This window comes from Lepidochelys olivacea (genome assembly GCF_965140295.1).
Source record: "Lepidochelys olivacea isolate rLepOli2 genome assembly, chromosome: 1".
Classification (NCBI taxonomy): domain Eukaryota; kingdom Metazoa; phylum Chordata; order Testudines; family Cheloniidae; genus Lepidochelys; species Lepidochelys olivacea.
Window position 1 is genome coordinate 69,781,326 of NC_140411.1, and position 27,620 is coordinate 69,808,945.

General features: G+C 44.1%; 1 protein-coding gene across 2 annotated transcripts in view; it reads right to left on the reverse strand.

Moving 5' to 3' along the window:
- Window positions 1–27,620, reverse strand: part of DIAPH3 (diaphanous related formin 3) — a gene marked incomplete at its 3' end in the record, with an annotated part of 518,684 nt that overhangs the window by 348,806 nt on the left and 142,258 nt on the right. The window lies entirely within an intron of this gene.

Below are 27,620 nucleotides of genomic sequence, written 5' to 3' on the forward strand. Positions count from 1 at the left end.
GGATAGTCATTTGCTCACAATATATTTTTTTCAGCTGGAGTCACAATTTGGATTGTGCATCACCATTAAAGTTATAAATAAGCCATCTGCTTATATTCACATTGATTGGAAATGTGTGTGTGGTGAGCCAAAACATGAGATGATTGGAGATGAATAATTCCTTACCCTGTTCTTTCAAATAAAAACTAAGAGTGGCACAGAAAACCTAGTTAGTTTTAGTTTACACATGAATACAGTTCTCACTGAAGAAATACAACCAAAAACCGTAAAATATTCTGGACTATAATATACTAAAGCAGTCAGTTAAAAGGATGTCTACGAACTATAAACATGGTGATTACATCAAGATAACATGTGCCTCATATAATCTGTAAGCACAGCAGGGACATACAAAAATGTAGCCCTTTGGAGATAGCTGGAATAAGTAACAACTCCTCCCTGAAAATAACAGTACACTGGTCTTAAAATAGTACAAGGATTATTAGATGGGGTGGGATCTGAGTTACTACAGAGAATTCTTTCCTGGGTATCTGGCTGGTGAACCTTGCCCATATGCTCAGGGTTCAGCTGATCACCATATTTGGGGTCGGGAAGGAATTTTCCTCCAGGGCAGATTGGAAGAGGCCCTAGAGGTTTTTTGCCTTCCTCTGTAGCATGGGGCACGGGTCACTTGCTGGAGGATTCTCTGCTCCTTGAAGTCTTTAAACCATGATTTGAGGACTTCAATAGTTCAGACATAGGTGAGAGGTTTATTGCAGGAGTGGGTGGGTGAGATTCTGTGACCAGTGTTGTGCAGGAGCTCAGACTAGATGATCATAATGGTCCCTTCTGACCTTAATATCTATGAATCTACCAATCTATAACTAATTATGTAAATTCTAAGCACACTTAACACTGCTGTCATGATGAAGGCTCAAACTGTTTAACCGTTACTTCACAGTCAATAAATCACTTAAAATATAGTGAAATATCTTAATTTATAAAATTTTGATTCTTCAATAGCTACAGGATGTTTCTAAACCACAATAAATTTTTGCGGTTAGTTCATAGTTCAGGTGCCTAGCAATAAAAACATTCAACAACATAAATATAATGCGTTTCTGTAATATGAAACCAATAGATACAAGGGACTAACAAATATAAACCAATATTTTAAAAAAGATGTATTAAAACCACTGGATTTTCATATACTGGATAACAATTGTTAATTTTACTAGAAGTATGAGCAGAAGGTTTGAGCTGAATTTTCTACAAAGAAAAAACTTACATTTCAAAGCAAGTATTTATATCTTTCACTGAATATGTTATATTACTTCAGGAATATTACAAAAATACTATGGATTTTACTTAGAAATTTATAGTATTTATTAGACTGTATATTATCTTACATCAAATCAGTAACTACTATGAAGCAACACAGATTTACTGTACTATGGGACACTCTTGTGGTATATGAAGGAATGAAGTGATTGGCCAGCAGCAGATAGAGTTCAAAGCAAGTTAGGATCCATCCCAAATAAAGATATGTTTACAGATTAAAATAATTAAAGATGTTAAATTCAAAAAACTCATCAGGAAAGCATTTGTATAATTTAACTTAACTACATACCGTATCACACTTATATTCAATATTCGTAAGAAATAGGACTTAACTATGGACATTCTGAAAGAAAATGCCTAGTCATCTCTAGTTGAAAAGATTTTTAAGAATCATTGCCAAATAATAAAGATGAGTTTTTCACAGTATCATTGTAAATTCTTAAGTGTCTTGTATTGCCAAAAGATACACATTTCTGTGCTAAGAGGTAACTGTCATTCCAATATTACGAGGAAACTGTTACATCAGAATGACAATGAAAAGGCAATTTTAAATTGTCTATTAAATAGTGAGTCTCTTAATGTGAATGCATTTGAAACTCTGTCCAGAAAGAAGAAATCTTCACACATTCAGTAATTTCGGCATGTTATATTGCTGTTCTAATACAGTTAAGGTTTCCTGGACACAAGTACATTCAAATCTTTATTGCATTTGCAACTTTGGGCCTAAAACTGGCATGAAACCTATTCAAGAGATTATGAAGAATCAAAACGAATAAGTGATTGAATAATTCCAACATGGAATTATTGTGACATGGTATATTTAATCAAACCAGTTGCAAAGCAAGGAAAGCCCAAGAAACCATCCCCATTGCACTTCCTGTAGAGTAAGAGCGGCAAGTAAATGTACCTTCCTCCACTCTGGCACCTAAGAGGCAGAAGCCCTCAAACCATAATTTCATTGTGGACATGAAGATGACCACATATATTTTTATTTATTTTTTAAAACAACACGTGCAGCTCACTACAGCCAACTATCAGTGATTTCAAGAATTTAGCAGGAGTAAGAAAACCTATACAAAACTTATATAGACATATATAAACCTCAGGTTTCAGAGTAGCAGCCATGTTCATCTGTATTCGCAAAAAGAAAAGGAGTTCTTGTGGCATCTTAGAGACTAACAAATTTATTTGAGCATAAGCTTTCATGAGCTACAGCTCACTTCAGTGGATGCATTTACGAATACAAGGGAGGATATTGTACTAGATAGAAAATGGTCAGCTTTTGTATGGTAATTCTCATACAAATTATTTTATTTTTATTTTTAAAAATGAATTTTTATTATTCATTTCTACCTTTTATTACATCCTGTGTTATGTTTTCTTAAATTTATCTTGTACATTTTTAGAAAACTATATGACAGGCGACAGCAGCGACAGAGCTGCAGGTTGGGGCATCAGGCCCCCTGCCGCCACCAATGCCTCCTACCCTGCACACAGGTACAAGATTAACGTGTTAAAAAAATGAATGCGTTAATGCCTGCGATTAATTGACAGCCCTACAGTTTATGTAATTATATATCACCATGAGGGTCTGCTAGTTAATGATACGGAATAGAAGTGTAGTAGAGGAGTATGCCTTCCTTCCAAAAAGGTCCAGGCACTTCCAATACCTACCATATGGAGTGACCCTTGACTGGTGTTGCCAGTCGTGGGACTTGACTGCGTCCACCATGATAGAATTGGGTGGTGGGTGAGAGAAGAGGAATTCAGATTCCTTGGAGGGGACATAATATTTTTTGTTCGCCCACTTGCACATAGGTGCTACCAATGTTGGAGTTTGCCATACAGTTCTTGCTGAGCCTAAGATGGCTTCGTTAATAGGTAGGGTGATCATTAAGGAGAGGAAAAATGGAGGATGTCAAAGAGTCGATGGTGCGTGTCCTTGACTTCTTCTTTGGAGATTGTCTGCAACTCTCTTTGCCATCTCCTAGAAGAGATGAAAGCCATCTGCCAGAGATGGTGAGAAAGGCATGACAGCTTCATCCAAGGAGGAGGAGGGTGTGGTCCTCAGTGTCACTTCTTCCTTGGCACCACCCTCCTGTTCCTCTATGATGTCTCATGGAGGCTCCGAGGCTCTAGATGCTTCAGCCAATGGGGTGTCTCTCAAGGGTTCTTGGGTAAGACTCAAAACCTGAGAGGCTTGCCACACAAGGTCCCAACTGGGGTGGGAGTGGCATGGAGCCTGGTGGTGATGCCTATGGGTAGCTGTACCAGGATGGCGGTGGTGGGGCCATCCGTGGGTATATTTTAGGGCTTTTTTAGTACTGAGCACCATACAGGGCCTGAGAGGAGTACTGTGACACCACCTCTCTGGTTCACTGTTTGAACCCTCACTAGAGAGTGGAGGAGCATGGTATGTCCCTTGGTACTCACATCCATCGGGTCCATGGCCAGCTGCCAACGGTCTCCATGAGCCATGGGTGCCGGACTAAGATGATCTCTGGGCCCACGGTGCCAAGGATACTGAATGAGATGTAAATCGCTTATGGCCATCTCAGGGCTCACTATGGGGACTTCCCACTCTCTCCTTAGATAAACTGCTGACCCTTCTCACAACCTATTTCTTCAACCCACAGCCTTTACACGTAGAAGGCTGTGGGGAAGACTCACATCTGCCAGGTGACTCATGGCACAGGTCCTGGAAAGGCCTGAGAGTTGCCTCCATAAAGATAATCTGTTGGAGCTCTCTGTCCTTACAAGATCATGGCCAGAGCTGGTGGCACTGTTGCCAGATGTGGCCTTCCCCAAGGCAGCAAATGCACTGGCAAATGAGGCACTTCTTGAAGCTTGGCAAAGTGAGCATACCCAATTGAGGGAAGGGTCCCCAACGAAGAAGAAGTGGGAAAATATAAAGGTTTTTGGTTTGTTTGGTTTTCTTTAATTTTTTTAGGAGAAAGACAAAACAGTAAAAAATAGACAATACAACTACACTATGCCAAGAGGCTAACTATCTAATTGCGAAAAGAGCAATGATCCGAACAGACTGGGAGGAGCTCCATCTCTAGCCAGGCGTGGTTGAGAAGGAACTGAGGGGGGTTAGCCCATGCAGTGGCTAGCCTCATTGCACAGCAAAAGGAGACACAGTGCACATGCAGGCCTAAGAGACACTGCTACCGAAGCTGTCCAATCGGCAGCGCAGGAACGCAAGCTCCAACTACAGTGGAGCACACCTAGGGATGCTACTTGAAGAAGCAGAATAATTTTCAATAGATATTTTCAATAAATTTTAAAATCCTAAATATGCCTCTTCCAGCACTTTCTATTTTAAAAATATAAAAAATACTAAAGGAGAGACATTTTAACAATTATAAAAGAGAAAAAGAAATCCAACTCAAAGGCCCTATGAATGTTAATTGATGCAATGGATCGCAACAGAAACAGCTTCAAAGCTTCTCAATCTTTTTCTTTTAAAAACATAACTTACATGGGCTTATTTGATTTACTGAAATTGCATAATAAATTCAAATTGAATTGTAGCACCTACAATTACTGAACAGAAACTTAATATTAATGCCTCATGGCATACTGATTTGACTTAAACAAAAGTAAATATATTTTTGACTATTTTCAAGGTGGTAGGAAAATGTCCTGATTTGATAACATCAAAGAAATACTTGCTTAGAATTTGTGACAGCCAGTAAATGTATTTCATCACAATGGTTGCAGAAACCTCTGTAGAAATATGGATATCCAAAATTAGAGAAATGGAATATTTCTGCCTATATTAAATTAACTGAAGTTGAAGAAAAATGAGCAAAACTGGAAGAACTGATAAAAAAAATCCTTAATATATTTAATGCAAGCTATACATATTATAACTCATAACCTATACTGCCTTCAAATGTGGTCTATTCACTCACCTTTTATTTTTGTCATCCTCTCAAAAGAATGTACAAAAATCACTTGTACTGTCAACAATAGTTAATCCTTATTAAGTGGTTAATAACTAAAAGATATGTCAATCTTTTGGCAGCAAAGAGATCTCTAACTGAAGAACTAGAAATGGCCATGTTCTTCCAGTAGAAATGTCACTTACATAATGCAACTCTTATGTGGTTAGAAAACAAACTGATACACTGCTGTATGAAGGAAATTATTTTGTAATTTATATTTTTAGGACTAGTCTAAATGTGTTTTTCAAGTATCCATCAGCCTCACATATTAGGTAGCCTTTCTATTTCAGTTGTCTGTCATTCTTTTGTTTAATAAAAGATTAATTTAGTTTTAACTGTTCTATCTGGGAATTTACTCTCTAATGTTCTCAAAGAGAATATATCTCATCTTAGGAAAGAGAAACACTGAAGCAACAATTTGCATATGAGTGAGGGGTAGGAAAAGTCTTCCTTTAAAAAGTACTGCCAAGGAGCTGAAGGCTACCAAAGAGAAGGATAGTAGATCCCAAGATCTACATCAGTCTGCCTTCTGGTCTGGCACACAATAGTGCCGGACTGAAGACCCTTATCAGCACCTTCCTGAAGGAAGGTCGGTGTGGCTGGAATCCCAGGATTTCTTGGATCTGCATTGCACTCTTCACAACGTGAATTTAACTTACTTAGGGTATGTCTACACTACCCGCCAGATCAGCGGGCAGAGATCGATCCAGCGGGGGTCGATTTATCACGTCTAGTCTAGACCGTGATAAATCGACCCCTGAGCGCTCTCCCATCGACTCCTGTACTCCACCGCCACGAGAGGCGCAGGCGGAGTAGACAGGGGAGCAGCAGCAGTTGACTCACGACAGTGAAGACACCACAGTAAGTCGATTTAAGTACATCAACTTCAGCTATGTTATTCATGTAGCTGAAGTTGTGTAACTTAGATCGATCTCCTGCCCCCGAGTGTAGACTAGGGCTTAGTGTGGAAACTCTCCGGATGACAGCAGAGTCCTGATAATTTTGGAACATAGGCCAAGTGCACCTTACACTTCACTTTCAACAGGTAGGCTGTCAGTTGAACACTATTTTTGTCGGGATGGAAGCCACGGCACTCTTACTGAAGGAAGATCAGGACTCAGACCATCCTCAAACCACTCATCATAGAAAGGGCCAGCTTCCTTAAGGACACAACGAGCTTTCTCAAGAAACTGTGCAACATTAATAACCTCCTTCAGAACTCGAGCCTTGTCACCAGATATGTCACCTCCCTATACACCAACATTGCTCACATTGACAGCATCGCTGTCTCAAATATTTATAACGCAATGAACAACTCTCCAACGCATCCATTTAATCCTCACCCATAAAAATTTTATATTAAACTAACACTTTGTCCAAACCATGGGAACAGCTGTGGGTACTAGCATGGTTCCCCAATATGCCAAGCTTTTTATAGTCCACCTTCAGGAAGAATTTCTGGACAAACGTACCACAAAGCCAATGATATACCTGAGATACATCAATGATATTTTTATCCTCTGGCCAGACAATCTAAACTCTCTCATAGATTTCCATCACAACTTCAACCACCACCAAACTATCAAATTCTCTCTAAAACTCTCCCACATCAACTTCCCAGACCATGATCAATTTTAACAAGAGAACCCTCCAGACAACTCTATACAAGAAAACCATTGCTCACCACACTTACCTTCACAGATCCAGAAACCATCCCAAACACGCCAAAAAAATCAGTTAACTATTGCCTGGCACACAGATACCACAGAGCGTGCTCCGAGGAGAAAGCATGGGATAAAACATCTTTACGCAACAAGAACACTCCAGCAGAGAAGATGATCACATCATGGAAAGGGCAACCAGAATATCTCAAGAGAACCTGCTTCAATACAGAAATAAAAAACCCCTCTGACCGCATACCCCTAGTTGTCACCTACTACCCCTCTCTGGAACCCATATAAGGGATCATTTAAAAATTATAACCATACTAGCGGGGGACCACATCCTGAAGCATCTTTCCCAAACACCCTCTTCTAGTGTTCAAACAACACTCCAACCTCGCCACGTTCATCATCTGAAGCAAACTCCCCACAGCCAAGGCACACCAACTCAAAGTAGTACCAGACCCTGCCAGAAGAACAGATGCAAATCCTGCCGACATATCTCCATTGCTATGCTGATCACACTGTTCAAAATATATGGGTCCTAAACATGGCTATCACGACACTATGATATACCTCATCCAATAGTACTAAATCCCCCAATAACAACTACATGGGTGAAACCAGACAGACAATCACTATGCTCTTGAATGAGCAAACGACCAAAACAAAAAACAAAAAAAACCACCCTATCACCCGTGGGTGAAAACTTTTCACAAAATGATCACTCCACATCTGATCTCTCTTAGTCCTCGTCCTCTAAGGAAACCTGCACGATACTGTCAAAAAACAAGGCTAGGAGTTTAAATTCATGACTTTGCTAAACACTAAAAATCATGGTGTTAATAAAGACATTAGATTTACAGCCTATTACAACAATCTGTAACCTACTCACTCCCCATTTTTGGTCTTGCAGAAATATTAACCAGCCGGTTCACGTAGAATGGTCTCTTACAATATGCATTAACTACTTATGCTAAACAATCTATTTCACCTTGTATTTAGCTGTGACACACTGGAGTACCTTTCCCAGACCAGAATACCACCAGTCTCTCTTTCACCAACAGAAGTCTGATCAATAAAAGACCCATCCACCTTATCTCTCTCACACCCCGGGACAAACACAGCTACAACCACACCGACGTTTTGTATTGTTCTCTTCTTTTAAATAAATAAGACCCTCCAAAGAGATGGCTTTAGCATCTGAAGACCTACTTGGACTTATGTCCCAGATGCAAGGAACTGAGACAGGGCTCACTCACAGTGCCATCTCTGACTGCAAGCGGATGCATTGATAGATACCATAGTGAGAAAACAAGGAACACAAGATACATGAAAGGATGATTTATTGGAATTGGAAATGGGTGCACAATGTTGCCAAATACAGGTATTATTTGTAGCAAAGGCAAACTGGCAAATGGAAAAAGACTTCCAAAAGGTGCCAAAAATCCTCTTCTTACTGAGGAGGCATTAAGGAGAGGGAGAACAAAAAAAACCAAAAATAAAGTCTTAAAGGAACTTCCTGCTTCTTCAACTGGAGGCAAGACACTGGGACGTTAGAGAAGCAATCAGTTTTCTGAACAGCTCCACTTGCTCACAGTACATTGTGAAGCTACAGGGAGGTTTTAAAACAATATAATAAAAAGAAGCGCCTCCACGCTTGGAAGACTAAGAGGAATAACCCAGTTGAAATAGATCACAAAGCACCAGGTTCTGACACAGGAGAAAAAGTAATATGCAGTTACTACCAAGTTGGAAAAACTCCTTGAAATAGACGTTTGCCTGACTGTGCAGCTAATGAAGCTCCTGGAGCTATCGTGTACCAGTTGGATGCACAGGTGATTTCTGCTTGATAAAGACAAAAACAGCTGAATTAAACAAACTGAAAGAAAATGTGTTCATCCTCTACTTCTAAACCTTGCTACATATTCTCAGCACCAAAACGAATATCCTACTTGCTACAAAAAATTCACCAAGAAATACTTGCAAATCTCTGTCCAAAATATAGCAAACAATCCTTTCATGAGGGCACTAGTCTAGGACCCTAAAAACCCAGGTTCAATTCTTGCTCTGCCATAGACTTCTTATGTGACTTTGGATGAACCACTTCATCTCTCTCTCTGTCTCAGTTCCCCATCTGTAAAACGGGGATAACAGTACTCAAGTGAATGTTCACAGGGGTGCTGTGAAGATAAGTACATTAAAAAGATTGTGAGGTGCTCGGCTATATGGACCTGACACCACAATAAGTAGCGGCCAGATCCAAACCCCACCCCTTTCCATTTTTTTAAATAAGTTTCAAATTAATAGCTTACTTTGGCATAGTTTTATTTTTCTAGCCTGTCTCTGCTTACTGATTTTACATTGGTTTGGGTTGTAGGAGGTGAACTTCTCATGTCTTTAGTTCAAAAACCTAAGTGAGCAAGGCAGAGCTTGCTCTATTCCAGCAGGAGGCTCTGCTGTGACCAAAAGATGTCACTTGAGCCTTCTCTAAGCCGCTAATATAGGTAAGCGGAAAGGACTGAAATGTGGTGGGTTAAGGGGGCTTCTGAATAAAAGGAGCTAATAGAGCAGAAGCTAATAGGGTAGCACTTTCTGCAACAGGTGCACTGAAAGCAGAGTAAAGAGTCTCATCCCAGGTGACCCATAACAAGAACGCATTGACAGAAACCAGCTCTTTGCTTTGTGGATGGATGCACACCGCCTCCACCATCTTCCGAAACAAGAGAAGGAAACAAAGCCCAAGAGAAAGCTACAAAAGTATGTGTATGTGTGTGTGTATATAGATTTGTATATTTGTGTATATATGTTTATATATTTTAAATGGATTTGCAATATCTGTAGTACAGTAGAAGCTCAGAGTTACAAACACCTTGGGAATGGAAGTCGTTCGTAACTTTGAAAGGTTCATAACTCCGAACAAAAGTTTATGGCTGTTTCAAAAGTTTACAACTGAACATTGATTTAATACAGCTTTGAAACTTTACTACGCAGAAGAAAAATGCTGCTTTCGCTTTTTTTTTTAATTTTTTTTTAAGTGGTTAACATTTAACCTAGTACTCTACACACTTCATTTGGAACTGGAAGTACGAAATCAGGCAGCAGCAGAGAAAAAACAATAAATAAAGTAGATGACTGGGCAGTTTATAACTTTGGTGTTTGTAATTTTGAGGTTCTACTGTACTGCAAACTGACACTGTACAGTGTTCATAATATTAAAATACCTACTAAGGAGAAGAAGTTATTTCTCTTCTGTAGTAACAATGGTTCTTTCAGATGTGTCCCACATGCGTGCTCCCCTGTAGGCATGTCTGTGTCCCTGCACTGCTGATTGGCGAATTTTCGGCCCACACAAGCACTCAGACTTACAAACACCAAAGTTATAAACTGCCCCATCATCTACACACTTCATTTGGAACTGGAAGTACGAAATGTGCAGATCCCTCTGTAGCTGCTCTGCAAATTTCTGATATAGAAATACCCTTGGAGAAGGCAACAGATGAGGAAACTGATCTCTTTGAATGTGTGCAAATTTTAGATGGGGGTGCAAAATTGCCAATTTGATGACAGAATTTTATACAGTTCGAAACCCATTTAGAGAGTCTTTGACCTGAAATTGCTGTGCCTCTAAACCTGTCCACAATCGAGAGAAGAGTCTCTGAAGTTTTCTAAAAGCTCTTCTCCTGTCCAAATAAAAGGCCAAAGCTCTCCTTGGACAGAGCATATGGAGGATGGCTTCCCTATTATCCTGCTGAGGCTTTGGATAAAAAGATTGGAATGTGAATGAGTTGGTTCACATGAAATAAGGACTCACTTTGAGGTTGAACTTTGGATGTGGTCTAAGTGTGACCTTGTCAGAGACCACCACTGAAGGGGGGGATGCACCACTATCTCTCCTATCCTTCTTGCTGAGGTAATGGCAGTCAGGAGCACTATCTATATGGAGAGGTGAGTTAAAAAACAAATGGCCATGGATTCAAAGGGTGCTCTAGTCAGTCCTTTAAATACTAGATTGAGATCCCATTCTGGGGTAGGAAGCCTGAGTTGGGGAAAGAGGTTCTCTATGCCTTTGAGAAACCTCTTTGTAGTCAAGTAGGAAAAATTGAGTACCTGTCTACCTGCTGGTAGAAAGTCACTATTGCTGCTAATTGTACATTTAGCAAGCTAATCAAGAGATAATTTCTTCAGATGTAACCAATAGTCTAGGACTACAGGTAGAGTGGCCACACACAGGGTGACTCTTTTGGACTGGCACCAGATCCAGAATCCAATCCACTTTTGTAGGTAAATATGACAGGTAGCCATTTTCCTGCTGTGTAATAACATTTCCTGTATCTCTTCAAAGCATGATGTTTCTATGTGCTGGAACCATGAAAGAGACAGGCTTTGAGCTATACTATCCACAGGTTGGGATAAGAAGTGTCTCTCTCGTTCTCCAAGAAATGGCAAGGAGTGATTGGAAGAGTCATTAGTGGACACAGCAGCAATTGTGACAGGAAAGGTACCACATCTGTCTGAGCCATAATGGAGTGATCAGTATGATGGTTGTTTTTTCTCTTTTCAGGACTTTCAGAAATAGAGAGAATGGGGGAAAGGCGTAACGGCGCTGCTGGTCCCATGAGTGGAGTGTCTCTCCCATGGAGCACTGGCCAATGCCTGCTCTGGAGAAGTACCATTGACATTTCTTGTTCTGATAAGTAGTGAACAAGTCTATTATCGTATCCCCATCATCGGACTATGTCGCGGAGCATCACTGAAACTCCCATTCATGGTCACGTGGGAATTTGCAGCTGAGACTACTCCTTGTCATGTTGCACATTCCCAGCAGGTAGGTTGCTGATATTGTCACATTCTGGGAAATGTACCAGTTTCATAGCTTTAGTGCTTCCACACAAAGGGAGAGTGATCTGGCACCTCCTTGACAGTTTATGTAATACATGCACGCTATATTGTCCGTCATGACCTTTGTGTGTGTACCTCTGATCAGCGGAAGGAACAGAGCATATGTGTTCCTGACCACTCTGAGTTTGAGTAGATTGATGTGAAGGCATATCTTGCATGGAGACCATTTGCCCTGCACTTTGAAATCGTTCAGATGTGCGCCCCATCCTATGAGGGATGTGTCAGTGGTGAGTAGTAGTGATGAGGGAGGCTAAGCAAATGGGATTCCTGTGCTGGGGTTTGATGGGTCTTTCCACCAATTCAAAAATCATTCAATGTTAATGGGCATTGATAGCAGTTTATCTAGATTGTCTTGGTTCAGTTGGGTTTACAGACCGAACAATGACTGGAGGAATCTCATGTGAAGTCTGGCATGAGCTATCACCAATGTGCCCGCAGCCACATGCCCCAGAAGCTGTAGGCAGTGTCTGGCTAATATTTGAGGATTGGATTGCACCGTCTCTATAAGCATGGAGAGACTGAGCAATCTGTTGAGAGAGAAGTACTCTTGCTCAGATGGACTTAAGGTAGCTGCTATGAATTTTAGTCTCTGTACCAGTATTAATGTCGATTTTTGTGCACTGATTTGTAGGCCCAGATTCTTGAATAGTTCCAGAGTGGTATGGGTAACACGCTGGGCTTCAACAAAGGGATGCACTCTGAGGAGGCAATTTTCCAGGTGAGAGTATCATAATGCCCTGGAGGCATGAGTGGGCACCACCACAGAGAGCACCTTACAGAATACTCTGGGGGCCAAGGAGAGGCTAAAAGGGACTACTCTGTGCTGGTCCTGGCCTACTGCGAATGTGAGATATTGTCTGTGACATGGTATGATCTAAATGTGGAATTAGCATCTTGAGGTTCAAGGGCCGAGAACCAGTCTCCCTTTTCTAATGCTGGAATAGTTGTTGCCCAAGTGACCATCTTGAACTTCTGAGCCTTGACAAATGTGTTGAGCACCCTGAAATCTAGTATGGGACTCCAAACTCCCTTTTTCTTGGGTATCAGAAAGTACCAAGATTAAAAGTCTTTGCCTCTTAGATGTAGGGGCACTGGTTCTATGGGTTCTACACTGAGGAGATGGTTATCTCTTGTTGTAATAGGCTCTCGTGAGCGGGGTTCCTGAAGAGGGATGGGGAGGGGTAGGCGGGCAGGAGGGGAAAAGGGAGGCAAAATGGATGAAGTACCCATCTCAAATAACCTCCAGTATCCATTTGTCAGTGGCTATTCATTCGCAGATGCTGCGGAATGGGGCGAGATGGCATCCATAGGGATATGAGAAGTTTCCCAGCATTGGATGGCATTGTTGTTTTGAGGCTATGAAGTAGGTGGAGAGCCGAAAGGTTTCCCTTTGGAGAAAATGGTCTTCTTTCTTTGGGGTTCATAGGAGTGTTGGGATGAATAGTGTGACAAGGAGGCCTGAACGAAGGCTGAGGATTATATTTTCTCTTCTGCCCAGGTGTATAAATCCTGAGCGATCAAAGAGAAGCCCTGGAGTCTTTCAAAGTGAAGGAAAACATCCGTCTTTTCCACGAACAGCTTTGTGCCTTCAAAGGGAACATCCTCCACAGTTGTTTTGGATCTCTTTGGGGAAACCTGATGACTGCAGCCAAGAAGCTTGCCTCAACACGATGGCAGTGGAGATGCAACATGCCACCATGTCAGCTGCATCAAGTGCAAACTGGAGTGATATCTTTGCCACTAGTTGGCCTTCATTAATGATGGTTTTGAATTGCTCCTTGTGAGAATCTGGGAGCTGCTCAACAAAGGAATTGAGTTTTGAGTAGTTGATGTAATCATATTTTGCCATTACGGCTTGATAGTTCGCAATCTGGAACTGGAGAGTGGCTGATAAGTATATTTTTCTCCTATACAGATGGAGTTGCTTCCAGTCCTGGTCACAGGGGATGGATTTCAGGTGACAGGTGGAAGAGGAGAAATTCTGTGTCTTTCACTGGCATGTAATATTTTTTAATTGGCTCACTTGCATGTTGGCAGCCCATATGCAGGGGTCTGCCATATGACTTTGGCAGGGTCCAAGAGAGCCACGTTAATAGGGAGTGCTACTCTGGACAAAGTAGAGCAAAGTAAAATGTACAATAGTTTATGGTGTGATTCGATCACCTCCTGTAAGGGTAGTTGTAATCGATCTGCCACCCTCTTATCTATCTCCTGGCAAAGCTTGAAGTCTTCTGCCAATGATAGTGGAGGGAGCATCAGTGGTCATGAAGATGAAAAATTCATCTGAGGGGGTAAACCTCCTCCTCGACTTCAGCCTCTTGTTCCTCTCAAACATTCAGGGGGTTTGGACACCCTCGATGCAGCAGCCAAAGGAGGGTGTATCATTGGCTCCTGATAGGCCAAGCTAGAATCCCAGTAAGGCCATTGATTGAGTAGGAAGGGTCCTGGACATTGGAACCATGGCTGCCCATACCAGGAGGTCTGGGGGCCAGAGCGTCAGCATGGTTGAAGTCCATATGGGAAATGAGTATTGTAGAATGGATGAGAAGAGCAACAGCAGACTGTCTTCTTGGTCACTGTCTGACTCAGCACTCTAAAAAATGGGGTGCATGGCATATCACCAGAGAGTCTAGAGCTCTTGGTAGACTTGGTACCAGGGCACCGGTAACAAGTTGGGTGCATCTGACACCAAAAGGTCTGTCGTGTACTGAAAATCCAGCGGTGCTGTCAGGGTCAGTACCAGTAGTCGTTGGCAGTGCCAAAATGTCTGCACCGAAAGAGTTGGTGATGCAGTGTGGATTGTGTAGTCCGCTGGTGTCTAGCATGTGGAAGACTACAGATGACAATGTCCACACTGAAGGAGCCTTCCCCCAGGCTGGATTCTCTAGTTTTCTGATGCCCAGTCGACACCGATGATTACTTGCCTGTGCCCATTAGGTCCTCAGGCAATCCAACACATTCTGTCAGGATGGTACCATACGAGCTTTGGGTACCAGATTTAGACAGCTTCGGTGCCATCAGTATTGATGATATCAAATGAACCAGAAATCATTTTCGGCTTGGTCAAGGCTCACTGTGGGGACTCACGGCCCTTTTTTCAGAAGTCTTGTATGGCAGCTCATGGTTGTTTTCTTGGACTCAACTTCCTTTGATGCAGAGGGTTGCAGTGAGGATAACCACCATTCACAGTCTTGGTGCAGCTTTGAGGGTGGTTGGAGGGCGCTTACATTAAGAGACGCTTAAGTCTCAGTTCTCTATCCTTTCTGGATCTGGCTTTCAGTTGTTGGGCATAAAACACACTTCTGGGGGATTTGGTTCTCTCCCACACAGCAGACACACTGAGAATGACCATCAGTCACTGGGATAGATTCTTTGCAACTGAGATGCTTCTTGAAACCTGGTGAACCAGACATACGCTCTCCAGGGGGGTCCCCAGATATGCAGTGGGGTGGATGGAATAGAAGAAAAATAAGTTTAAAGTAAAGTGGGGGTGGTTTTTTAATAAAATGAAAAATAAAGGCACAAGAAAAAGAAAAAGAAGCTCAAAAAGGTAGCTGAAGTAAAGAAACAATTAGCAATTATATATGGGTAATAGTTGGCTAATGGACAGCTAAGGCTCCGTCAGCTAAGATGGTTGAGAAGCAACTGTTTGCCTGCAAAACACTGGTTAGCCTCCTGGCAGAGCACAGCGGGGAGAGGAGGGAGAAGGGGGAGAAGACAGCGCACGTGCAGGCTGAACGGACAGTGCAACCAAAATTCTCCGATCAGCAGTGCAGGGATGCAGACATGTCTACACTGCAGCATTCATAGGGCCATTACTTCAAGAACAATTATTTCACAAATGTTCAGTTACAAAAGTGTAGCCAAACTAAACTGATTTAACATGGTACGTAAAGTGCTTTATACCATCTTGTACTTATCTGTACAAGAACCGTAGCTTTTCTTCCAGTAAAACACTAGATTCCAGGAACTTAATCTGTGGAATACAAAATAAAAGATTCTTTCCAGAAAACTATGTTGTCCTAAAACCTATTTAATGACATATCTCGCAGCAAGCTGCTTTCCTGCCACAGTGATATTGGAATAAAATACAGTTCATTACTGATGATCCAGAACCATCAACCATTATTAGTCTGCTGAACTTTAAATTAATATAAGTGCCTATGCCATAGTTATTCAATTATTAATTCAAGGAAGAATTTCTTAGGATGAGCGCTCTCTCATATAAAGAAAAAAACCCACAAAAATTCCCATTTGATACACACATCTGACGCCCTATGCAGGAAAGAAGCAGAACAACCGCTTTTCTCAGAGTATCTGAAGTTTATTACAATACTTCTCTATTTAGCTAATTCAGACACACAAAACCAAAAATTTCTCATAAAACATTCCCCACGTTTTGCACTTTTGTGTTTGTCAAGTATTTTGGGGTGAGGGGTAAGGAGGTGGCAAGTTTTGAGGGAATGTTGGATCTTGTTGCTCAAGAGCATTTCCTAAGCATATGTAAGACTGATGTAAATCAGTGTCTATTGGACAAAGATGTAAAGTCTGTGGATGAGATGGCTTTTTTAGCTGATGCCTTCTAACAGAATCAGGCATCTATTGAGGGCAGGCCACAGAAAAGGGGGTTTAAAACTAGTGGGAAGGGAGGATCCCATTTTGCCCCTAGGAAGAGAGAAAGGGGTTGGGAGCCTAAACATTCTCTTACCCAAAACATTCCTCTAACCCTCTTCCCAAATCTCCTGTAAAAGTAAAAGAACCCAAAAGGTGCTATCAGTGTAATTCCACTGCTCACCAGAGGAATAAATGCCCTGTATTAGGAAGAAGCAGGCAAACAATATCTCATGTTAGTTCTGCTGTCCTCAACACAGAAACCCCCCCAAGCAATTGAAACCTATCATATTGGTTCTGTGAGGTTAGCCTCTCCAGAACCAGATATGGAGCATGTAAAGGCTGTCCAAATTGATGGCAGGGAATATTTGGGGCAGAGGGATACAGGGGACCAGATCTCTCTGGTTAAGCAGAGTGTGATCCCAAAGGCCAGTATGTTGCCTGGACAAATGGCAGAGATTGTGGGGGTGGGCGATAGCAGATTCCTCATACCACGAGCTAAAATCCATGTGGTTTGGGAAGGTTTGGAAAGTGTTTTGACTGTGGGGGACTAAATTAAGAGCCCACACAGAAGGGAACGCAAGAGGGAAAGAAAAGCCAGTGACCGATTACACGGGAGAGAGTCAAAGGACACCACAGGTAACGAACAAACTAACCTCAAACCAGAGTATCTGAACAGAGGGCGTGATATCACAAAGATATTTGTAAACGCCCATCTGTGATTAAGAAATTTGGTATTAATGTTAAATTTTGTGGATAAGAATTTTGACATAATGTTAAACGTTATGATAATGCTACTTTTCAATTAAAACCTGTAAACAGGTGTAAAGCCTATCACAGCAGAGAAACCATAAATGTTGTCACCCCACACGCGCCTGAGCCCATGCCCCAATCTGTGCCCACACTAGCCATTCTCAACCGCAGTCTGTGATCCCCACAGCAGCCCTGTGTGCCCTGCTCTGTCCAAACCTGGCTCCACAGGCACAGTGCTGTGATGAACTTCTACTCCTGAGGAAATTCTGCAGCCGGCTGTTCTGGTGCCACAGCGGCCTCTGGTGGGCAAAAGATGGAACTGCAGCACTTCTTGGGCAAAATGTATGTGAATGGGGAAACTGAGGCACGCTGTTTCATGGCTTGATGGCTGGGTGCCAAGAGAACTATATCACAAACTGCCTTCGAGATGACTAATCCTCTTGCAGTAAACTAAGAGGAGAGCTGTGACATTCTGTACCTTGGGGGAGCATACCGTAATCCCCATATTCTTCATTTTCATATAATCGTGATCTCAAATACAAAGCATGCCTTGTAAGGAATCAGGGGAAAGGTTATGATCTGCTGAAAGTCATTTCTCTATCCATGTGTGTATCATTAATGCATATGAAGTTATGACAATTGTGTTGTACGATGGTCACTAAAGCATGCTGTAAATTGGGGAATCAGCCAGATATTAGCTCCCCAGAGGCAACAGCAAGGAAAGTAACCAACGCCTGGGCGGCATGTCAAATAGCACATCAACAGTCATTGTCCAGCAAGGGAGATACAATACAGCGACTCACCTGCATGAGACCCCACCAGAGGAACTGCTCAGCCTTGCTTGAAGAAACTCAGCAATGCCACACAGACATGCCTGGACTTGTGTTCTACAAGCACATGGACAGAGTATAAAACAGGCAGAATGGACACATACCGGGCCTTTCTCTTGCCCCCACCTATGCTGCAAGGGACCAGGACACTGAGAAGACAAGACTCCAACAGAGGAGATAAGTTTGTTCCTTAAACCTGGGTCACTCTATTAAGGACTGCAATATCCAGTGCGGTGAGAAAAATGCTTAATCTAGTTGCTGCCCAGTCTAAAAGGGTTGAGAGTTCAGACTGCATGTTATGTTTTATTTTATTTTGGTAACCACTCTGACTTGTTATGCTTTGACTTATAATCACTTAGCCCTGGTCTACACTAGAAGCTGAGGTCGAATTTAGCAGCGTTAAATCGATTTAACCCTGCATCCGTCCACACGACGAAGCCCTTTTTTCCCCCCGATTTAAAGGGCTCTTAAAATCGATTTCCTTACTCCACCCCCGACAAGGGGATTAGCGCTTAAATCGGCCTTGCCGGGTCGAATTTCGGGTACTGTGGACGCAATTAGACAGTATTGGCCTCCGGGAGCTATCCCAGAGTGCTCTATTGTGACTGCTCTGGACAGCACTCTCAACTCACATGCACTGGCCAGTTAGACAGGAAAAGGCCCGCAAAGTTTTGAATTTCAATTTCCTGTTTGCATGGTCACCTGCAGCTTGCCATGCTGGCCAGAGCTCATCAGCAGAGGTGACCATGATGGAGTCGCAGAATCGCAAAAGAGCTCCAGCATGTACTGAACGGGAGGTACGGGATCTGATCGCTGTATGGGGAAAGGAATCCGTGCTATCAGAACTACTTTCCAGTTTTCGAAAAGCCAAAACATTTGTCAAAATCTCCCAGGGAATAAAGGACAGAGGCCAAAACAGGGACTCGAAGCAGTGCCGCGTGAAACTTAAGGAGCTGAGGCAAGCCTACCAGAAAACCAGAGAGGCAAACAGCGGCTCCAGGTCAGAGCCCAAAACATGCCGCTTCTATGATGAGCTTCATGCCATTTTAGGGGGTTCAGCCACCACTACCCCAGCCGTGTTCTTTGACTCCTTCAATGGAGATGGAGGCAACACGGAAACAGGTTTCGGGGATGAGGAAGATGATGATGATGAGGTTGTAGATAGCTCACAGCAAGCAAGCGAGCGGAGAAACCGGTTTTCCCGACAGCCAGGAACTGTTTCTCACCCTGGACCTGGAACCAGTACCCCCTGAACCCACCCAAGGCTGCCTCCCGGACCCGCCAGGCGGAGAAGGGACCTCTGGTGAGTGTACCTTTTAAAATACTATACATGGTTTAAAAGCAAGCATGTTTAATGATTAATTTGCCCTGGCATTCGTGACTCTCCTGGATGTACTCCCAAAGCCTTTGAAAAAGGTTTCTGGGGAGGGCAGCCTTATTCCGTCCACCATGGTAGGACACTTGACCACACCAGGCCAGTAGCACATAGTCGGGAATCACTGTAGAACAAACCATTGCAGTGTATGTTTGCTGGCAATCAAACATCCATTCTTTATCTCTCTGTGTTATCCTCAGGAGAGTGATATCATTCATGGTCACCTGGTTGAAATAGGGTGCTTTTCTTAAGGGGACATTCAGAGGTGCCCGTTCCTGCTGGGCTGTTTGCCTATGGCTGAACAGAAATGTTCCCCACTGTTAGCCAAGGGGAGGGGGAAGGGTGGAGGGGCTAGCCACGCACTGCAGGGAGGCAAAATGCGACCTTGGAACGAAAGCACATGTGCTATGTATGTAATGTTAACAGCACGGTTTACCGTGAAAGAGTGTACCCATTGTTCTAGAAAATATGTCTTTTTAAATACCACTGTCCCTTTTTTTTCCTCCACCAGCTGCATGTGTTTCAAGGATCACAGGATCTTCTCCTTCCCAGAGGCTAGTGAAGATTAGAAGGCGAAAAAAATGCACTCGGGATGAAACATTCTCTGAGCTCATGCTGTCCGCCCACACTGACAGAGCACAGATGAATGCGTGGAGGCAGACAATGTCAGAGTACAGGAAAGCACAAAATGACCAGGAGGAGAGGCGATGGGCTGAAGAGAGGGCTGAAGCTGAAAGGTGGCAGCAGCGTGATGAGAGGAGGCAGGATTCAATGCTGAGGCTGCTGGAGGATCAAACTAATATGCTCAAGCGTATGGTTGAGCTACAGGAAAGGCAGCTGGAGCACAGACCGCCGCTAAAGCCCCTGTGTAACCAACCGCCCTCCTCCCCAAGTTCCATAGCCTCCTCACCCAGATGCCCAAGAATGCAGTGGGGGGGCCTCTGGCCACCCAGCCACTCCACCCCAGAGGTTTGCCAAAGCAACAGAAGGCTGGCATTCAATAAGTTTTAAAGTTGTAAACTTTTAATGTGCTGTGTGGCCTTGTCCTTCCCTCCTCCACCACCCCTCCTGGTGCTTCTCTCCTCCACCACCCCTCCTGGGCTACCTTGGTAGTTATCCCACTATTTGTGTGATGAATGAATAAAGAATACATGAATGTGAAGCAACAATGACTTTATTCCCTTTGCAAGTGGTGATCGAAGGGAGGTGGGGAGGGTGGTTAGCCTACAGGAAAGTAGAGTGAACCAAGGGGCGGGGAGTTTCATCAAGGAGAAACAAACAGAACTTTCACACCGTAGCCTGGCCAGTCATGAAACTGGTTTTCAAAGCTTCTCTCATGTGCACTGCGCCCTCCTCTGCTCTTCTAACCACCCTGGTGTCTGGCTGTGCGAAACCAGCAGCCAGGCGATTTGCCTCAACCTCCCACCCCGCCATAAACGTCTCCCCCTTACTCTCACAGCAAGCAGTAATAACAGTGGGAATATTGGTTTCGCTGAGGTCTAACCGAGTCAGTAAACTGCGCCAGCTCGCTTTTAAACGTCCAAATGCACATTCTACCACCATTCTGCACTTGCTCAGCCTGTAGTTGAACAGCTCCTGACTACTGACTTGGTACTGTGGAGACACTCCGCCGACTACATGCACTTAGAGCATTTGTGTGGGGACACACAAAATTGACTGTATAAAAACGCTTTCTACAAAACTGACTTCTATAAATTCGACCTAATTTCATAGTGTAGACATACCCTTAAAGACTATCTTTATAGTTAATAAATCTGTTTGTTTATTCTACCTGCAGCAGTATGTTTGGTCTGAAGTTTGTCAGAGGCTCCCCCTGGGATAACAAGCCTGGTACATATCATAAAATATCAGGGTTGGAAGGGACCTCAGGAGGACAACTAGCCCAACCCCCCTGCTCAAAGCAGGATCAATGCCCAACTGAATCATCCCAGACAGAGCTTTGTCAACCCTGACCTTAAAAACCTCTAGGGAAGGAGATTTCACCACCTCCCTAGGTGACCCATTCCAGTGCTTCACCCCCCTCCTAGTGAAAGTTTTTCCCGAATATCCAACCTAAACCTCCCCCACTGCAACTTGAGACCATTGCTCCTTCTTCTGTCATCTGTTACCACTGAGAACAGTCTAGAGCCATCCTCTTTGGAACCCCCTTTCCGGTAGTTGAAAGCAGCTATCAAATCCCCCCTTATTCTTCTCTTCCGCAGACTAAACAATCCCAGTTCCCTCAGCCTCTCCTCATAAGTAATGTACTCCAGCCCCCTAATCATTTTTGTTGCCCTCCACTGGCAATTTTTCCACATCTTTCTTTTAGTGTGGGGCCCAAAACTGGACACAGTACTCCAGATGAGGCCCCACCAATGCCAAATAGAAGGGAATGATCACGTCCCTACATCTGCTGGCAATGCTCCTACTTTTACAGCCCAAAATGTCGTTAGCCTTCTTGGCAACAAGGGCACACTGTTGACTCATATCCAGCTTCTTGTCCACTGTAACCCCTTGTTCCTTTTCTGCAGAATTGCTGCCTAACCATTTGGTCCGTAGTCTGTAGCGGTACATGAGATTCTTCCGTCCTAAGTGCAGGACTCTGCACTTGTCCTTGTTGAACCTCATCACATTTCTTTTGGCCTAATCCTCTAATTTGTCTAGGGCCCTCTGGCCCTACCCTCCAGCTTATCTACCACTCCTCCCAGTTTAGTGTCATCTGCAAACTTGCTGAGGGTGCAATCCACGCCATCTTCCAGATCATTATGAAGACATTGAACAAAACCGGCTCCAGGACTGACCCTTGGGGCACTCCACTTGATATCGGCTGCTAACTAGACATGGAGCCATTGATCACTATGCATTGAGCCCGATGATCTAGCCAGCTTTCTATCCACCTTATAGTCCATTCATCCAGCCCCTACCTCTAACTTGCTGGCAAGAATACTGTGATGACCGTATCAAAAGCTTTGCTAAAGTCCGGGACTAACATGTCCACTGCTTTCCCTTCATCTACAGAGCCAGTTATCAATTTCTTTGTTAAACTGACTAATTTACAAAGTCCAGCAGGCATTACTCGACACTGTAAGACAGAGGTTCCTAGGGTTGTGTCTGGGACTGGAGATATTGGCTAGTGTCATTCGTTTGCAGGTAGCTGGGATCAGCTTACATGCCAGAAGCTGTGTGTGAACAGCCCAGGAGTGGGGGTTCTCACAGCAGAGCAGGGTAAGGCTGGCTCCCAGAGTCAAAGGTAAGAGAGGCCTAGCAGGTCACCCGTCCAGCTAACACCAGAGTGGAACGTCACAGCATCCCAGGGGGGCCTAATGGTTGGCCACCCTCAACTGGAGACAAGAGGACAAACAAACCTGATGTCCAAACAAGTCTAGCCTCTTAGAGTCTTTATTCTTAGGGGTAGCTCTGGGTTGACCCTGTCGCTCCCTGTGGTTAACCGCTCCTACTACTAGGGAAGTGGGAGCAGGATGGGTGTACAGGTATTTGTGGCCTTTCAATGGGACAAAGTATCAGCTCTCTTGGAGATGGGGGGCAAGGAGGAAGGAGTTTGCCACAAGACATTGGTGATCTTTGAAACTCCTTCATGAAGGGGCAGAACCACTCTGGCCGGTGCTGTGGAGCAGAAGACATCTAAGAGAGAGTCCAAGGACTGCTCTAACTTCTCCACCTGAAGGCCCAGGTTGGTGATGACCCTCTTCAATAGTTCCTGGGGTGCTTTAGCGTCATCCGGAGGAAACAGGGGAGGAGGCCCCGTTATAGCCTCGTCTGGCAAAGACGAGGAAGATGCCGGTGCCATAGGGTCCTCCACAACCATTGGTGGCCCTGGGGGTCCTTGCACCCAAGGCTTCATGCACTGGAGAAGGGCGGGAGAGAGGCAGCTGGTCTCTCCAAGGCTCAAGACACCAAGTGGGCAGCCTGGGAAAGCTGGGTGAACCCCCACAGATTTCATGGGTGCCACAGGACCGGTTTTGGTGCCAACAATGTAGCCAGCACCACTGGTACCGGAGCTTGTCCCGCAATCAGGGAACCTCGCACCAAACCAGAACTGGATCCTGAGCCATTGCTCCCAGGCAATCAGCGCAGAGTGGAAAGGTGGCTCTGTCCCAACCGGTGCTGGTCACGCCGCCTGGAGTCCCATCTGGAACAGGGTCTTGGAGACTAGCAGCATTTGACAGATCCGCAACAGCCTGGAGCCAGCCATCTACGTCTTGCACTTGATGAACTGTACCGGCATGAGGCACGAGATCAGGAATCGGAAGGGGCCTGGTGCCAGGAAGAGCAAGCACGTGATGATGCCTTTCTGGGGGATCAGTGACAGTCCAAGGAATGGTAGCATCGATCCCTTGCCTGGTCTCTGGAGCGGTACCAGGGTCTCGGCAATACTGGATGCCAAGACCAGTACTCCTGTCAGGGGGCGCGTGCCTCCAGAGGTCTGCACCTGGTCACCAGTGAGCTGTGCCTCGAGCCTCTCTGCCCGTGCCCAAGGTTGGAAACTGAATGGGCTGCACAACGCTTGCCTTTCACGGTCAGAGGCGTGGTGGCTACAGGAGGGCGAACACTGGTGGGACATCCCCTGCAATGGGGAATGGTGCAGCTGCGGTGGGAACCATGACGGTCCGAACGCGGGTTTACCCCATGACCAGGGAACCGCAGGAGCTGGTGTAGGTGGAACCGGAAGGGTCATGGTCTCCTGTGCTGACCTGCAGGGCCTCCAGCATGGATGGTACTCAGAGCTGACAGAGGCCTCCGCCACTGTCTGGGGTGGCTGGCAGGTAGTGGGCTGGGCTACATCGCTTAACCGGTGCTTGGGCCCGAGTTCCCGAAGTGGGTGAAGAGTTGCCCAGGATGGGAACTTTTTCGCACCCAGTCTTATCCTTTCCCTTGTGTGAGGTTGGAGACAGAGCTCGCACTGTCTTCTTGGCCGAAGCCACGGATGGGAACCAGTGCCAGACAGTGGATGGTCCCAGTGGGGCACTGTATACCAAGATCACGGTGCTCTGGTACCAGGGCGAGGGCCGACTTCGTAAGGAGCGCTCTAAAATATCGCACTCCTCCTAGTCCTTGGCTTGAAGGACTTGCAAATCTTGAACTTTTCACTAATGGGCCCCTCGCCCAAGCAACGCAGACAGCTGCTGTGTTGATCGTTAATGGGCATGGGCCTCTTGCAGCAATCACAGGGCTTAAAGCCTGGGGATTGGGGCATGCCCCGTCCCAAGGCAAAGTCCCGTTTGGGACCTACAAAGTCTAACTATAGCTAAGGGATTTAATAACACTAACAGGAACACTACATACACTATAATACAAGCATCCCTGAGTTCGTACAAACGAAAAAGCAACAGCACTAGCTGAAGCAGCAACAGTTCCAGCACCATCACTAGTGGCAAGAAGAAACAGAGGGGGAGGAGCTGGCGGCGCCCTATATACCATAGTATGTGCGCCACTCCAGGGGGCGCCAGAGCTGGTCCCCTACGGACACGGCTGAGGGAAAAACTTCCGGCACCCGTTCACGTGGCAAGCACACACACACACAAATTGAATGGACATGAGCAAGCACTTGAAGAAGAAGAAAGTGTTTGGTCTGTACAAGTATAACAGCAAGCACCACCTCACATCTAACATATGGCGATGCTGCTCATTCACACTGGAGTGTAGCTTGAGAAAAAAATATAGGTAAGTCAATAACCTGGTTAAGACTAAACTACCTTAGATAAAAAGTTTGGATGTGTCCTTAAGGACATCTTGTCTTTGAAGACTTGAGTATAAGGAGGTTCTACCATTAAGGCTTATAATTCACTGACTCTTTTTGCAGATGTTATAGCCACCAGAAAGAGTATCTTCTGGCAGAGGAGAGGCGAGCAAGTTGCTCTTGGCTCAAATGGAGGACCCTTACTAGGGAAAGTCCCAATGACTGGGGAAGAGAAAAGACTTCCTCTGATGTGGTACAAGTCTCTGACATCCCTGGAGCATAAGGGTTCCAATTCACTCATCACAAAGGGGTCAGAGGAGAGAGACTTCGTATTTCTACCAATCACTGGCAGCAACTCCGATCACACCAGACCTGACCGATTCTGAGATTTCAACTTTGATAGTACCGATGGAAAGGGTGTTACCAGAACGAGGTCTGATACTGAAAAAGCCCCGGCTCTGAGAGTTAGTATGTCCTAGGAGGTTGACAGAGTAGGTTTGCTTCACTTATATGGAGTAGCCAACTAAGAGGAGGAACTGCTCTTATATTTATGCGAGTGTTTTCTGCCTTCCTGATGAGACTCTGATGGGTTACAGGCTCCCCTGTAGCAGAGCTGGGCATCATGGTAGACATGCATTCCATGTAGATTCAGCTTGATGTACAGGAAGGGTCCCCTGGCCAAGGTCCGACTGTGGCTTCTTGGTCTTTTCTGTAAGGTATTTTCTAAGCCTAATTTCCCATGACTAATGGATACCGCCAGAGAAGGAGCAGCAAATATTGCACTTACCTGTGACGTGTGCTTCCCCAAGACAGTACAAGCAGATAGTCACTGTTGACCAAAAGGAATGAGGGCAGGAGACAATTCTTGAAGCCCTGAGTTCTGGGCATAGTCCGATACCCATAAAAGAGTGTATGGGGGGGAGGGTTGCCCCAGAGATAAGGAATCAAACTACGAAAACTTTTCTATAGTTTTTATATCTTTAAGAGTAACTATATAGAGAAAGCACTAACACAATCTTTAATACATACAGCATGAAGTCTTGAAGGAGGAGAGCTCCGGACAGTGGAGGAAAGCAAGGGCACATGCACATGCCAATGGACATGTCTTTCAAAATTCTCCTACTCCAGGCGCATAGAGCGCATGCCTACCCCACAGTGGAACACAGACAGGAACCAGCTTTCAAAAAAGAACAGGGTTTTTTTCCCCAAATCTGATTTTTTTTAAACTCTGATCAGTTGACAAGCAGCCTCGCATACATTGTTCTTATGTTTGTTGCAGTGGCATGCCTTTTGAGAATAATGTAACTACGCACATACAAAAGAGAGACTTCAGAATGGTGCCAGTCTGACAGTGCTTTCCTGAAAAAGCAATGCTGCATAGGTAGCTGGAAGAGTGAGTTATTTAAAAGTTAATGCATGTTTGTTTGGTTTCTTTGGCTCAGGCCATTTTGCCACATGCTTATCATTTTAGCACCAACAAATCTAGAAGGGATGGGGTTAGTGTGAAGTTTAAGAAAAAATTTTAAAAAACCAGACATTTACAGAAAAATAAATTGTCATTAGCTTTCAACAATTTTATTACTAGAACTTCAACAGGTTAGTAAGTGTGCAGCTGAAATTACTAAACATTTTCAGTAAACTTATTGGCTCATTCAAATTCCTTTCTACCAAATAAAACAACAAGGACTCATCTATTAATGCACCTAATGCGATCTAAAGAATAAATTCAAAATTCTTGTCCAGACTCTGAAGGAGATAAAGGGGCAATGTTGCTCAACCAGGGCTCTGATTTACTATGCTGTCCCCAGCACTTACTCAGTTTTCTCAATGCAATGAGGCATGACATTACCTTCATCTGCCACTCCCATGCTACTCCCTATGTCAGGGATACCCTCCATATACCTAATTCTCAAGCCACCAGTCTCACCTCATTCAAGTATCTCATAGAAACTCACTTCAGGCATAGAATCTACAATAAATGAACTAAAACAAAAAACTTCTTTACAAAGAAAAAAAAAAATCAGTCACCCCACGAAGTTAATACAGCCATGTTCAATCTCACGCTGTCGTTCTTCTCATCTTCACCATCACATCTGCATTTTAGACTGCAAGTTTCTCAAGGTATCTGTTCTGCAAAAGCCTATGAAATGCATCTCTGGATGCAATCCTAATAAATTATAACTTATTAATCACCCTGAAATAAAGGTAATTCTTGCCATGCAACATAACAAAGGGATCAGATTCTGTTAATCCAAACAATACTGTTCTTAATGCCACATCAATATCTGAAACCATGCCACTAGCACCTAAGAAATAAAAGCAATCACCACAATCATTATTCTGATGAATACATAGTTAACTTGGTACAGAAACAATTATTTCTGTATCAGTATAGAATGTCAGTGTTTTCCTCAACAGTCAATGTTAGTGAAGATATACCAATCTCTATTTTGACATCTCCTTAAAAGCATACTTCAATATAGCTGTGATAGAAATATGCCCTGTCACTGAAAAAAG